This window comes from Leptopilina heterotoma, unplaced genomic scaffold (genome assembly GCF_015476425.1).
Source record: "Leptopilina heterotoma isolate Lh14 unplaced genomic scaffold, ASM1547642v1 Lhet_164, whole genome shotgun sequence".
Taxonomy (NCBI): domain Eukaryota; kingdom Metazoa; phylum Arthropoda; class Insecta; order Hymenoptera; family Figitidae; genus Leptopilina; species Leptopilina heterotoma.
In genome coordinates this window covers 1198328-1210706 of record NW_025110880.1, presented here as the reverse complement: position 1 = coordinate 1210706, position 12379 = coordinate 1198328, and the positions used below count along the sequence as shown (strand labels likewise).

At 24.7% G+C, this 12379-nt stretch overlaps 1 protein-coding gene across 3 annotated transcripts in view; it reads left to right on the top strand.

Annotated features, from left to right (window-relative positions):
• Positions 1-12379, top strand: part of LOC122499063 — a 693598-nt gene that overhangs the window by 82594 nt on the left and 598625 nt on the right. For all 3 annotated transcript variants that reach the window (XR_006301298.1, XR_006301297.1, XR_006301296.1), the window contains exon 3: positions 5945-6006. The gene's annotated coding sequence lies outside the window, so the exon portion shown is untranslated. The remainder of the gene's footprint in view (positions 1-5944; positions 6007-12379) is intronic.

The window sequence follows — 12379 nt, the reverse complement described above, 5'->3', positions numbered from 1 at the left end:
ATTAAAATTCTTCGCAAGAATTCAATTATCAATTATTTTTAAAAATTCATGCTATAATGATTTTAATATTCAATTCTCGAATTTGAATTATTATGAAGAATTTTATCAACAAATTTGAATTTTTTCGAGAAATTTTAATAAAATTTTCAAAAATAATTAGATTTTTCGAGGAATTCAATTAAAATTGTATTAAAAATAATTGAAATTCTATGATGAGTTTTATTATTCATGAAAATAATTGTTGTAAAAAATGTTATTATTTATAAAAATAATTGAATTATTGCGAAGTTTACTTAGAATTTTATCAACATTTTTTTTTAAATAATTGAATTCTTTGAAAAATTTTATTAAAACAGTAGAAGTAGATATTGAAAATCATTGAATTGGAAAAAATTTTTTTGAAAATAATTGAAATTTTGCAAAGAATTTTATTAAAATTTTTGAAAATAATTGAAATTTTAGAGAAGAATTTTATTATTTTTAAAGATAATTGAATTTTGACGAGAATTTTTAAAAATTTTTGAACATAATTGAATTTTTGCGAAGAATTTTATTACTTTTAAAAATAATTGAATTTTTGCAATTATTTGTAACTTCTCCAAAATTCAATTTTTTCCAGATACTTGAATAAATATCCCTGACTTTTCCCTGATTTCCCTGACCAATTTTACTTTCCCTGACTTTTCCCTGAATTTCCTGAATTTCCTGAATTTCCTGAATTTCCTGATTTCCCTGACCTGTGGCAACCCTGAAATTATTTGACAAATTTTTTAAAGTCTTCTAATCTTTTAGTTTTTTAAAATACTGTCCTTAATCACTACGATTTCTGAACAATGTTTTTAAAAAAATTTCCGATTAATATAATTTTCCAATTATATTAGATTTTTCAAAAATATAAAAAAAGTATTAAGGTGGTAAATATTTCTTTAGATACTAGAATTTTTTTGCTTTATGTTGTATAGTATTTATATAGTCTGACATAAAAAATAAAAATAGAATCATTGTTGTTCCAATTTTGATGTTAGATTTTCTTTGTTTTTTCTCTTTGCTGATATGATTGTTCGAATTCGAGTGTTTGCTTTGAATATTAAAGAGTGGGGGGAGGGGAATTACAACCCCTTGACATGTAGAAATGCACTGCACCCCCGAGAATTTCGAGGTTTTGCCGCGTTAGGGATTCTCCAAAGTGGAAACTCGACTCCCGCAGCAGGAAACGTCCGCGATGAGACTATAATCAAAAGACCTCTCGACCTCCGCTTTACTTTAACGATAAATTCAATGCTTTTTGATCATCATTTTATCAACTTGACAGCAAAATGCCACTCCCACCAACATGTTTTTTTCGAAAAAGTTTATTTCTGTTTTGCAAATATATTTATAATGCAAATATTTAAAATTATTTTTGGTTATTTGAAGCATTATTTTGTTAACGACAAACAATTTTTTTTATTTTATTTACACACGTAAAAATAACGTCTGAAACCATTTAGATATTAAAACTAAAATTATTGAAAAGTACCCTATTTTTAAGCTTAAAGATTGAATCAATTTAATTTAAGGATTCAAAATACTCTCAAAGTATCAAGGATAAAATTCTGTCAAAAATGATTCTAAACGTTCATCTTGTGAACGGTTTTTGTTAAAAATGGATTGAAATTAAGATCTATTTTGCACTAAATATCATTCAGTTTGTAAAAATAATTCTTTTTGGCATTTTCTTCTTTTGCAAAAATAAATAGAATTTTTGTTTTAATTTATTGTTGAACGGATAGAATAGTGCGTATTTTATTCTTGTGTAAAAGTTTATTTATCAGAGAGTTATCAATATAGTATGTTAATTATAAAATAATCTTTGCTATATAGAAAACATTATTTACTGCTGTTTTCCTTTCAATTGACTTCATTTACTATCAAGTCTCGATTGAATCTAAATCTTCCAGAGACAAGTGATATAGTAAATAACTTGAGCAATAGATTCTGAGCTCTGAATAACTTGGAGTTGCTTTTTTTTTATTTTTTATCAAGAGAAAATCAATGAAAACAGTGGAAACCGTCTCCCACGCTCAATAGACTATTAATGAAGGCGCTTAAAGGTCGACCTCACTTCCTCTGATAGCGGCGTCTTAAAGTCTGCTAGGTTCAACCCAGCTGCCCGTTTACTCTCTTCACATGTATAATTTTCTCTCTTTCTCTCGATATTAATTCTCTTTTTCACTCTTACTGTTTTGATATCTATTACCTTCTCCCTCTTTTTCCTCTTTCTCTTTTTTTCTCTTTTCCTCTCTTTGCTTTTCTCTTTTTCTATTTTATCTCTCTCCTTTTCTCTTTTTTCTCTCTCTTTTTCTCTTTTCCTCTTTACCCCTTTTTTCTCTCACTCTTCCTCTTGTCTTCTTTATTCTCGCACATCATATAGGATATTAATTATACGAGGCCGATAATGAGTGCGCAACATAACGAGTTCGTCTAATTGGTTATACGAGATATGAAAGTGCGGGGGCCAGAAAGATTTGTATTTTTTTTCAAACGAGAAAGAATGATTGCAAAATACAATCATAGAGTAGACAGGAAGTTGGTTTCATCAGAGTCTTATTTCGATTTCGTAGAAAATCTCGAATGCAGCATCAATTCAACGGAGCTGAAATGCTAATGTTGTGTTGGGTTTTCGAATCTTTTGCAAAGAGGGCTTGTTTTGTGTCAGGGGTGACGTCCACTTTTTTTCCTAAGAACACCCTGAAGACCTTTTCTAGATCCTCGTTCTTTTGGAACGACGACAGAATTGAGAATGAGCTTGTTGCTTTGGATAACAAAAAACTATTTCTATTATTTTTTAATATGATATATACGATTGTTCGGCAATTTTATCTCGTTTTGATAAGTTTTTTATTATGTTTATAGTAAATATACAAGGGAATCTAATGAATTAATATTGTAGGAGTTAATCCATTATTTTATTAGTCGTTTAGAAATGTATTATTAATAGGTGCGCACTGTTTATCAAAAAGGATCAAATGGCAACGAATTGATCTCAAAAAGTGGATCAAATCAGAATTTGATCTCAATTTTTGGATCATTTTGACCTTTTCAGAAAAACAGTGCGGTTGACAAAGTTTTGAAAAAATTATATTTATGTGATTAGGGTTGGGGTATAATTTGTTTGGCAATATCATTAACAACTGTATTATCTAATTTTAGTAATGCTTTTGCAACTCTAGAATTTTTTGTTTTATCTTAAAAACTTACAAATCACAACGAATTTTACAACAAAACTTTAAATTCTATTCAAAATATTAATTTTCGATTCTATTCTATCATAATCTTTATTTTCTATTTTCAACAATAATAAATGAATATTAGAGAATGTGGAACGAAAAAATTTTACTTGAAAATGTTTTAAATAATAATTGACTTTTGCAAGAGTTCAATAAAAAAAATTTTTAGAAGCAAAAATTCGATTTAATATTTCAATAGTGTCTATCTATTTTGAAAATAAAAAAAAGTTGTTGAGAATTTCTCTCGATTATTTAAAAAAAATTTCAATTAAATTCTTTAAAAATTCAATTATTTTTAATAGAACTTTAGAAAGTTTTAATTATTTCAAAAATTTTCAATTACTTGATTATAAAAATTTAATTAACTACAAAAAATAGAACTTACTTATGGGTCAAAATTTATCATTATTTTATAAAGAAAATAATGATTTATAATTATTTTCTGCAAAACTTTTCAAGAAGTTTATTTATTTAAGTTTATTTATTTCAAAAATTATTATTCACATTTTTAATTTGATTAATTTTACTTATTATTATATTAAATCGAAAAAAAGATATTTTCAAGAATGTCAAAATTTTGAAACTCCATAACTCAAAAAATATTTTAACAAATTCACTAATAACTTATATAATTACCCCATATTAGAAAAATCTTATTTTTCAGAATTTTTTATAAAATATTTAGAAACTGCAAATTTTCATAAAAATTCTAAATTAAATCTTTTTTAATTTAACTAATTAATAAAAATTTTAATAAAAAGTATTTAGAAATTAAATTTTTTTAGAAGAAATTTTGAGCTTTTTAATATGTTGCTTTTTACACTTACATACAATTCGATTTTGATTCTTTGTAAAATATAGTTGTATTATCAATATTATTAATTTTAATAATTTAATTGCGATCAATTCAATTTTACAAATATTAAATTAATTTTACAGTTCTTTATTTAAATTTTTAGAAAAATTCAAATATCTTTAAAAAATTTCATTAAAATTTCTTAGAAAAAAAATATCAAAGTTTTTAAGTTTTTTAAAAATTTTGTTGAATATAAAAAACCGCAGAATTAATGTAGCAATTCTAGAAGTTTGATACTTTAGAATACTTTTGATTAAATTTCCAGATATTTTCCTGACTTTTCTCTGACTTATGTAAACCCTGCTATTTATTAGTAAATAAGTAACTAGAAAAATAGTCCAGTTGTGATAATTGAATTAGTTACAAAAATATTTATTTATTGTGATATAATCTAAAATGAAATTTAACTACTGATTAGTCATTATTAAATATTTTATCAGTAGAAATATTCCCTACTAATTAAATCAGTATTTAACATTTTACTATTAAATTAGTTATTTTTAACTAATTCAAATTTAAAGAGTAGAGGTAGTAAACAAATTTCAATTTGTTTTATCTAAATCGAAATTAGTAGAAAGTTAGCAAGTAATTGGTGAAAAACCGACCACTAAATGATTTAGTAATGATTTTAATAGCAATCAGTAATTACAATTAGTAGAACATTTTTAGAATGTTTTCTCTTGAAAAGGATGGTGGCTACCATCGAAACGTCGAGACAATTATATTAATAATAATAAATATGTTGACTAACTAAAAATTGTCTTCAAAATTTTTTAATGAAAAATTTGGATTCTTTGGCCTAAACCTCAAAACCCAAATTAGTAGAACTGTTTTATTCAAAGTCGATAAAACAGTTATACTAATTCATTTATTGAGTTAAATAGCTAATAATTAGTGAAATTCTATTAAAAAAATCATAACCTATACTTTAAATGATTTTAGTGTTGCTGATTACGAACCCAATGTTTGTTTTTAAAAATCCAAAATGGCGGATCCAATATGGCGACAGAAAAAGATCAAAATCACACGAATTTGCTTGAAATTTATGAATCGGGGGTTTTTGGGGTCGCTGATTACGAATATGAAGTCAGATTTTTAAAATTCAAAATGGCTGATTCAATGCGACTGATGAAAAAATTAAAAATCGATCGGATTTGCTTGAAACTTGTTACTTGAGGATTTTTTAGGGTTTTTGGTTAAGAATACGAAGTCTGATTTTAATGTTTCAAAATGACCCCAAAAATAAAAATATACGTTAAAAATCGTTCCTGCTTTTTTGGGTCCAAAAAGTTTACCAGAATTTGTAAACCTGGGTAATTAGTCATATTTTACTAATCAAAATCAGGAAAAGTAGATCATGAAAATAACTATAACTTTTACTATTTCTTAGTATAGAATTTTACTAAATCAGATTTGGAGTGTAAAGTTTAAAAATTTTAAATACCGAACTGAACAGTTTATATAGTTACCAACAAATTAATTGAGCAATAAAAAGAAATTAGAAATGAATATTTTTACTTTCATCTTACATTATTTTTTCTTCCTTTTTCTTGTTTAATTATTTATTCATGATTTTTCTCTTTGAAATATGACAATAAGAAAAGAAAATACGTTGAATCATTATGCGCACAAAAAGAATGAGGATGTTGACGTCGACCATCCTTGATTTTTCTACATAAATGATGATAAAATTATTCAAATTTCAGTTAAATCGTATCTCTCGAATCTCGCACGTATTCATTATAAAAAAAATTGTCTACATACTTTCATTATAATACTAATGATTTCCACTAATTGTACTCTATTTTTTTTCTTGCAGGTGAATCTCAATAGGCAAATAAATACAATTTGCATTCTTCGTTCGTAAGTTCTGCAAAAATGGTGAGTCATTATAGATTATTAATCATTATTGTAATTTTCTTTCTTCTTAAAATACAATGGAAAACCGTGTGAAAAAGATTCACACGATTTTATAATATTCTGTCGTAACACTACATAGAGGAGATGAATAAGAGATGCAATATATTAATCGAGAGTGTAGTCTAAAATATATTTGGATAGATAAGAGATGAGATAGAGAGAGAGTGTGTGTATCTGTTATGGATCAAGGTATACCCGATGTACTTGGTGATCTCTCGAAAAGAGCAACAAATCCAGTGGCTTTATCAGCCATCGTCGGGTGTAATCCAATAGGTGCTTAGCGTAAAATCCCATAATCGATAGTTTGCTTAACCCGACGTCACGTGGCGCCACGTGCGAATCTCCATTAGCTCTTATATACAAGGGGTTTGAAGCATGCCTAACTCAAAATGTATACAGATACATCGATAGCCTACACACACACGATCTCTGTCTCTATTTCGAGACTATACACCTCGTATAAGACCCGTATCTCTATGTTAATATGGGAATGCAAAACCCACCAGTAACTGATGGAGGGGAATTCGACATGCCCCGTATGTCGCATCTGGGGCGACTTTCCTCCTCTGATTTTCACCTAGGGTGTTTCACCTAACCCCGTCTGTATTATGCAAACAAGGCACCATATACCACAAATTGATCCAAATAAAATTGGAGAAATATGTCTGCAATAGTGGGATGGGAAAGTGTTCTTTTTTTTCATTAAATGCCTATAAATTTCTGGATAAATGCATATTGTATAGTGAATCAATTTTCTGTATAAAAAAAAGGAGAAATAGAAATTTGGGGAAATTCCAATGTTCATTAGGGAGAAATTTTATTTTCATTTCATTTCCAGTTGTCCCTACACAGAAAAAAATATGTGTTAAATTTGTTGCGTGTAGTTTTCAGATGATGGTGTTTTAACACAATTTTGGTGTTATTTTAACTCCATTTAAAATGTATATTAATTTAACACCCTCTAGTGTTAGTTTAACACGCTCTAGGGTTATTTTAACATCAATGAAGTGTTAAAATCACACAGTGTCTGTTAAAAATGTTGCGTGTTGTTTTAACACTACTTTTAAAGTTAAAATAACACTTCTTTTTTCCTGTGTATTTTTATATGGTAAGTTTTTATTGACTGTTTCTTTAGGAGAATTTACAGATCTTTATTAGAATTAGAAGGTTATTAGATAATTAGATAATAGAATAATAATTGTTATTAGATAATAGAAGGCAATTGGAATCCTTTATTAGAATTTCGGTTTAGCAGAAATTTGTTTAAAGTCCGTAAAAGTCAGTTTTTTAAAAAAAGGTCCGCAAAGTTCTTAATTTGATTGAAAAAGCAAGAAAAGTTCGTAAATTGTACAATATAATTTAGAGAATTTTTGAGAAGTTACAAATGATTTCAGAAATTCAATTATTATCAAAAGTAGGGGAGAGGATTGCAGGTTGCCACACCTAAGCTTTTTTGCTCATAACTCATTAAAATAAAAAAAATAATTTATATGAACATACCGTCGGAAAGAGGACCTAAAAAGCTACAAATTTGACCCATAGATAATTTAAATTGTCAAAAAATAAAATTTTTACATATTAATTTTTAAAAATGATGTGAAATTAACGTTTCGAAATTTAGGCTTGCAGGTTAACCCACCTTGAAAAAATGGTAATAATATGGAACAACTTCAATAAATTTATTAAATTTCACTTACATTTAATGTTTCTGAACATAATAATTTAAATTTTTTAAACAGTTTATTAATAAATAAAATTTTTTTTAAATAAAAAATATTTTTGAAAAATAAATTTTTTTTTTTAATTGAAAATCAAACGAAAACCTGCAAACCGCAAAGTGAGTCAACCTGCAATTTTGAACTCAAATTTTCAATTATCTTTATAAATAATAAAATTCTTCTCCAAAATTCAATTATTTTCAAAAATTTTAATAAAGTTCTTAACAAAATTTCAATTATTATCAAAAATTTTTCTAAATTCAATGATTTTCAATATCTACTATTTGAATAAAATTTTCCAAAAGAGTTCAATTACAAATTTTAATTAAATTTTACGCAAGCATTTAAATATTTTTATTAAGATAATAAAAGTTTCACATGAATTCAATTATTTTCATAAATAATATAAAATTTTTGTAGGGTTTCAATTATTTTCGTAAATAATATAATTTTTTTAGAAATTCAATTATTTTCATAAATAATATAAAATTTTTGTATGGGGATTCAATTATTTTCGTAAATAATAAAATTTTCTAAAAGAATTCAATTACAAATTTTGATAAAATTTTACGCAAGCATTTAATTATTTTTATAAGATAATAAAAGTTTCACATGAATTCAATTATTTGCAAATTTTTTTTAAAGTTCTTCGCAAGAATTCAATTATTTTCATAAATAATATAAAATTTTTGTAGGGATTCAATTATTTTTGTAAATAATCAAATTTTTTTAGGTATTCAATTATTTTCATAAATAATATATTTTTGTAGGGATTCAATTATTTTTGTAAATAAACAAATTTTTTTAGGTATTCAATTATTTTCATAAATAATCAAATTTTCACTGGAATTTAATTATTCGAAAACACAAGTTTCATAAGATTCTTCGAAAAAAATCAATTATTTAAAATGATTTTTATAAAATTCTTCGCTAGAATTCAATTATTTAAAACAAAATTAATAAAGTTCAACGTAAAAATTCAATTATTTTAAAATTTTTTAATAAAATTCGTTGCAAGAATTCAATTATTTGCAAATTTTTTATAAATTTCTTCGCGAGGATTCAATTTTTTTCATAAATAATATAAAATTGTTACAGTGATTCAATTATTTTGGAAAATAATAAAATTTTTTTTCGTAATTCAATTATTTTTATAAATAATAAAATTTCCACAGGAATTTAATTATATTCTAAAACACAATTTTCGTAAGGTTTTTCGAAAAAAATCAATTAGTTAAAAGATTTTTATAAAATTATTCCCTAGAATTCAATTATTTAAAACCAAATTAACAAAATTTTTCGTAAAAATTCAATTATTTTTAAAAATTATAGGGGAATGTAGTCAAGGTTGGCCTACTGTCTAGGTAGGCCACTCGCGTTTTTTTGTCAAGTTCACTAGCGCCACCTACGCGCATTTTTGTCGAAGCTTGTCTTAGTGAAACCTAACTTTTTGTTCAATTACATTTTCGGAAAATCGAAAATTGTGTTTTCTGTGACGTCGGTACAAAAAAAGCTCAAAAAAAGTTTTGTGCATAATGTGAAAAACCATTAATAAAAGATAAAAAACAAATTGAATCGTCAAGGCAAGTATGCAGAAAATTTGTGGGACTCATGGTTGAAAGGAAAACAAAGTAAAAAATCGAATCCCGAAACGTATTTCTTTTTGTTTACAACAATTCGGTAATGTTACTTACTGTCAAGGTCGGCCACTATGTGTTTAAAATGCACAAAGTTGAGGACGAGCTACTTCATTTGCAAAAACTGCAATTCTGTATAACTCATAATATAATTGATCATCTTATTAATATTTTTATTTAATTTTATTAATATTTTAGTGCAAAACTTTTTTTTATTTATATTTATTTTTTTATATTGTTTATTGTTATTATTTTGTTATTTCATTAAGTTACAAACTGTAAACAATAAAGAATCAATTTTCCGTAACTCCAAACATGTTATTTTATTTTTTAACGATTAATGCCCTTTGAATTTTAAACATGGCCGACCTTGACTGTAATGGCTAACCTGGACTACAAATTTTTTTTTTTTTAAATCTTTATAACTTTTTCATTTTTAAACCTGTCAATTTACTTTGTACAGAAAAAATGTTCCTATTAAACAGGACTTTCCAACCATATACTTCAATTGTCCAAATTCATTTTTAAAAAAAAGTTATAAACAAAAGTCAAAAAGGTGGCCGACCTAGACTATGTTCCCCTAATATAATTCGTTGCAAGATTTCATCTATTTTCAATACCTACCATTTTAATAAGATTTTTAAAAATAATTGAATTATTTAAAATAAATTTATTAAAATTCTACGCTAACATTTAATTATTTTCATAAAATAATAAAAATTTTACAAGGATTCAATTATTTACAAATTTTTTTACAAATTTCTTAGCAATAATTTTATTATTTTCATAAATAATAAATTTTTTTTACAAAGATTCAATTATTTTCATAAATATTAAAACTGATTGCAGAATTTCAATTATTTTTAATTAAATTTTAATTGAATTCCTCGAAAAATGTAATTATTCTTAAAAATTTTATTAAAATTCGTCAAAAGAATTCAATTATTAAAAACTTATTAATAAAATTCTTTTTGTGAAAATTAAATTTTAAGAAATATTCAATTATTTAATAAAATTATTTTTGTATTTAATTAATTGAATTCTCGTAGAATTTTCTAATAAAAATTCATTTAACAACTAATTTTAGTTAAAATTTTAGATAATAATTGAATATTAAAAGCATTATAGCGAGAATTTTTTGAAATAATTGAATTTTCGAAATGTTTCAAATTAAAATCTTTGAAAGTTTGAATTTCCTATACCTTTAACTAATAATTCTGTGAAATTAATTTTTTTGGGAAGGTTTAATTTAATTTTTTTTAAAATTATTTGAAGTTTTTATTATCTAATATATATTTAGTTAGAGAATTTCCAAATAATCGAAATTTCGTAAAATTATATTGTATACAAATAAATTTGAAAATTCTTAAAGAACTTTCTCAAAAATTTTTTAAAATAATTGATTTAAAGAAGAATTTTAGTTACAAATTATAAAAAAATAATAATTGAATTGAAATGATGAAAATAATTTTGAAGAAGTTTCAGTAACAATATAATATAAAATAATGATTTTTTAATTATCTGCTTAGGAAAATATTAATTGATTAGAAAAAGCAAAGTTAACAATAGTAAGAAAGCGAAAGTCAGTTAAAATAAATTTTACTAAATTCTACTGCAAAAGCAAAGAAATGAATTCAAACTACAAAACTATAAATCACATTTAAATCCAATATTTGTTTATTTTGATTGACCATATTTATATCTGATTCAGTTGAAATTTGTCCCTTTCACAATAATAATAAATATACGTATATCTATAAAGTGACTCATTATAATCCTAATATGTATTTATCTGGGAAAGTTTAAAAGGAGTAAAATGTAGTCCCCCATTTTATACAAGGGTAGATTATGACGTTTACTTAATAGTCCATGGCTAATTGTTGGACCTGAAAAACAATTTTTACGGCGATTAGAATTAGAGCGAACGGACGTACATAAGAAAGAGATCCGTTCCCATGACGCATGAAACGAGCCGTACGTAATCAAGTGTGCATACAATTCGACGTGGTTACTCAAAATCACTAAATGATTTGGGAACCACCTACAGTCTGATACAATTTCCCATATTAATAATGATTGCTTCTCAATTTATTACCAATTATCCATAAAAAAGAATGCCAAACAATCAATATATCACGTCTTTCTTTTGTTCCCACACGTCTGTTTTTTTCGTATTTTCTCAAAAGTATAACTAAAAACGAATGCTTAGAAAATTCGGAACGTTTAAATGAATGAAATATTTTTTCTATATTTCTTTGTTTCTTTTTTCCTTATTTAGTAAAATAATATTAAATTTTACTGATTTTTATTAGTGAAATATGACTTAATTGTTAGTGAATATTTAGAAATTTTTCAGTAGACTTTCACTAAATTGATAGTCATCTGATTCATTAAATAAATTAGTCAAACTTTTTTGACGATTAAAAAGACAGATCAATTAATTGTTAGTAAAATTCTATTAACAATTAATAAAATTCCACTGATAGCTAATAACATTACTAAACCATTTGCAGACTTCGCACTCAATAATTAATTTTAAAAAAGTAGCAAAAAGTAGAGCTATCGAAAAATTAAACTTGACGACGAAACAAGCTCGTTTTAGACAATTCACAAAACTGACAAAAATTACATTCTATATATTTTATTTTCCTAATTTTTATCAAAAATATTTACTTCTTTCTTATCCTGCTAATAAATTCAATTCCTGCAACGAATTTTATTTATGAAAGAATTTAAATATTTATAAGATTAATTTACTTCTTGCCAAGAATATTATAAAAGTTTTTAAATAATTGATTTCTTTCGACTAATTTTATGCAAATTCTAATTTAAAAAATTGAATTGCTGAGAAATTTCTATTATTCATAAAAAGCATTGAATTCTTACAAAGATTTTTACAAAAAATTTAGTAAATAATTGAATTTTGTTTGGAAATTTTATGAAAATTGTAGATATTGAAAATCATTGAATTGGGAAAAA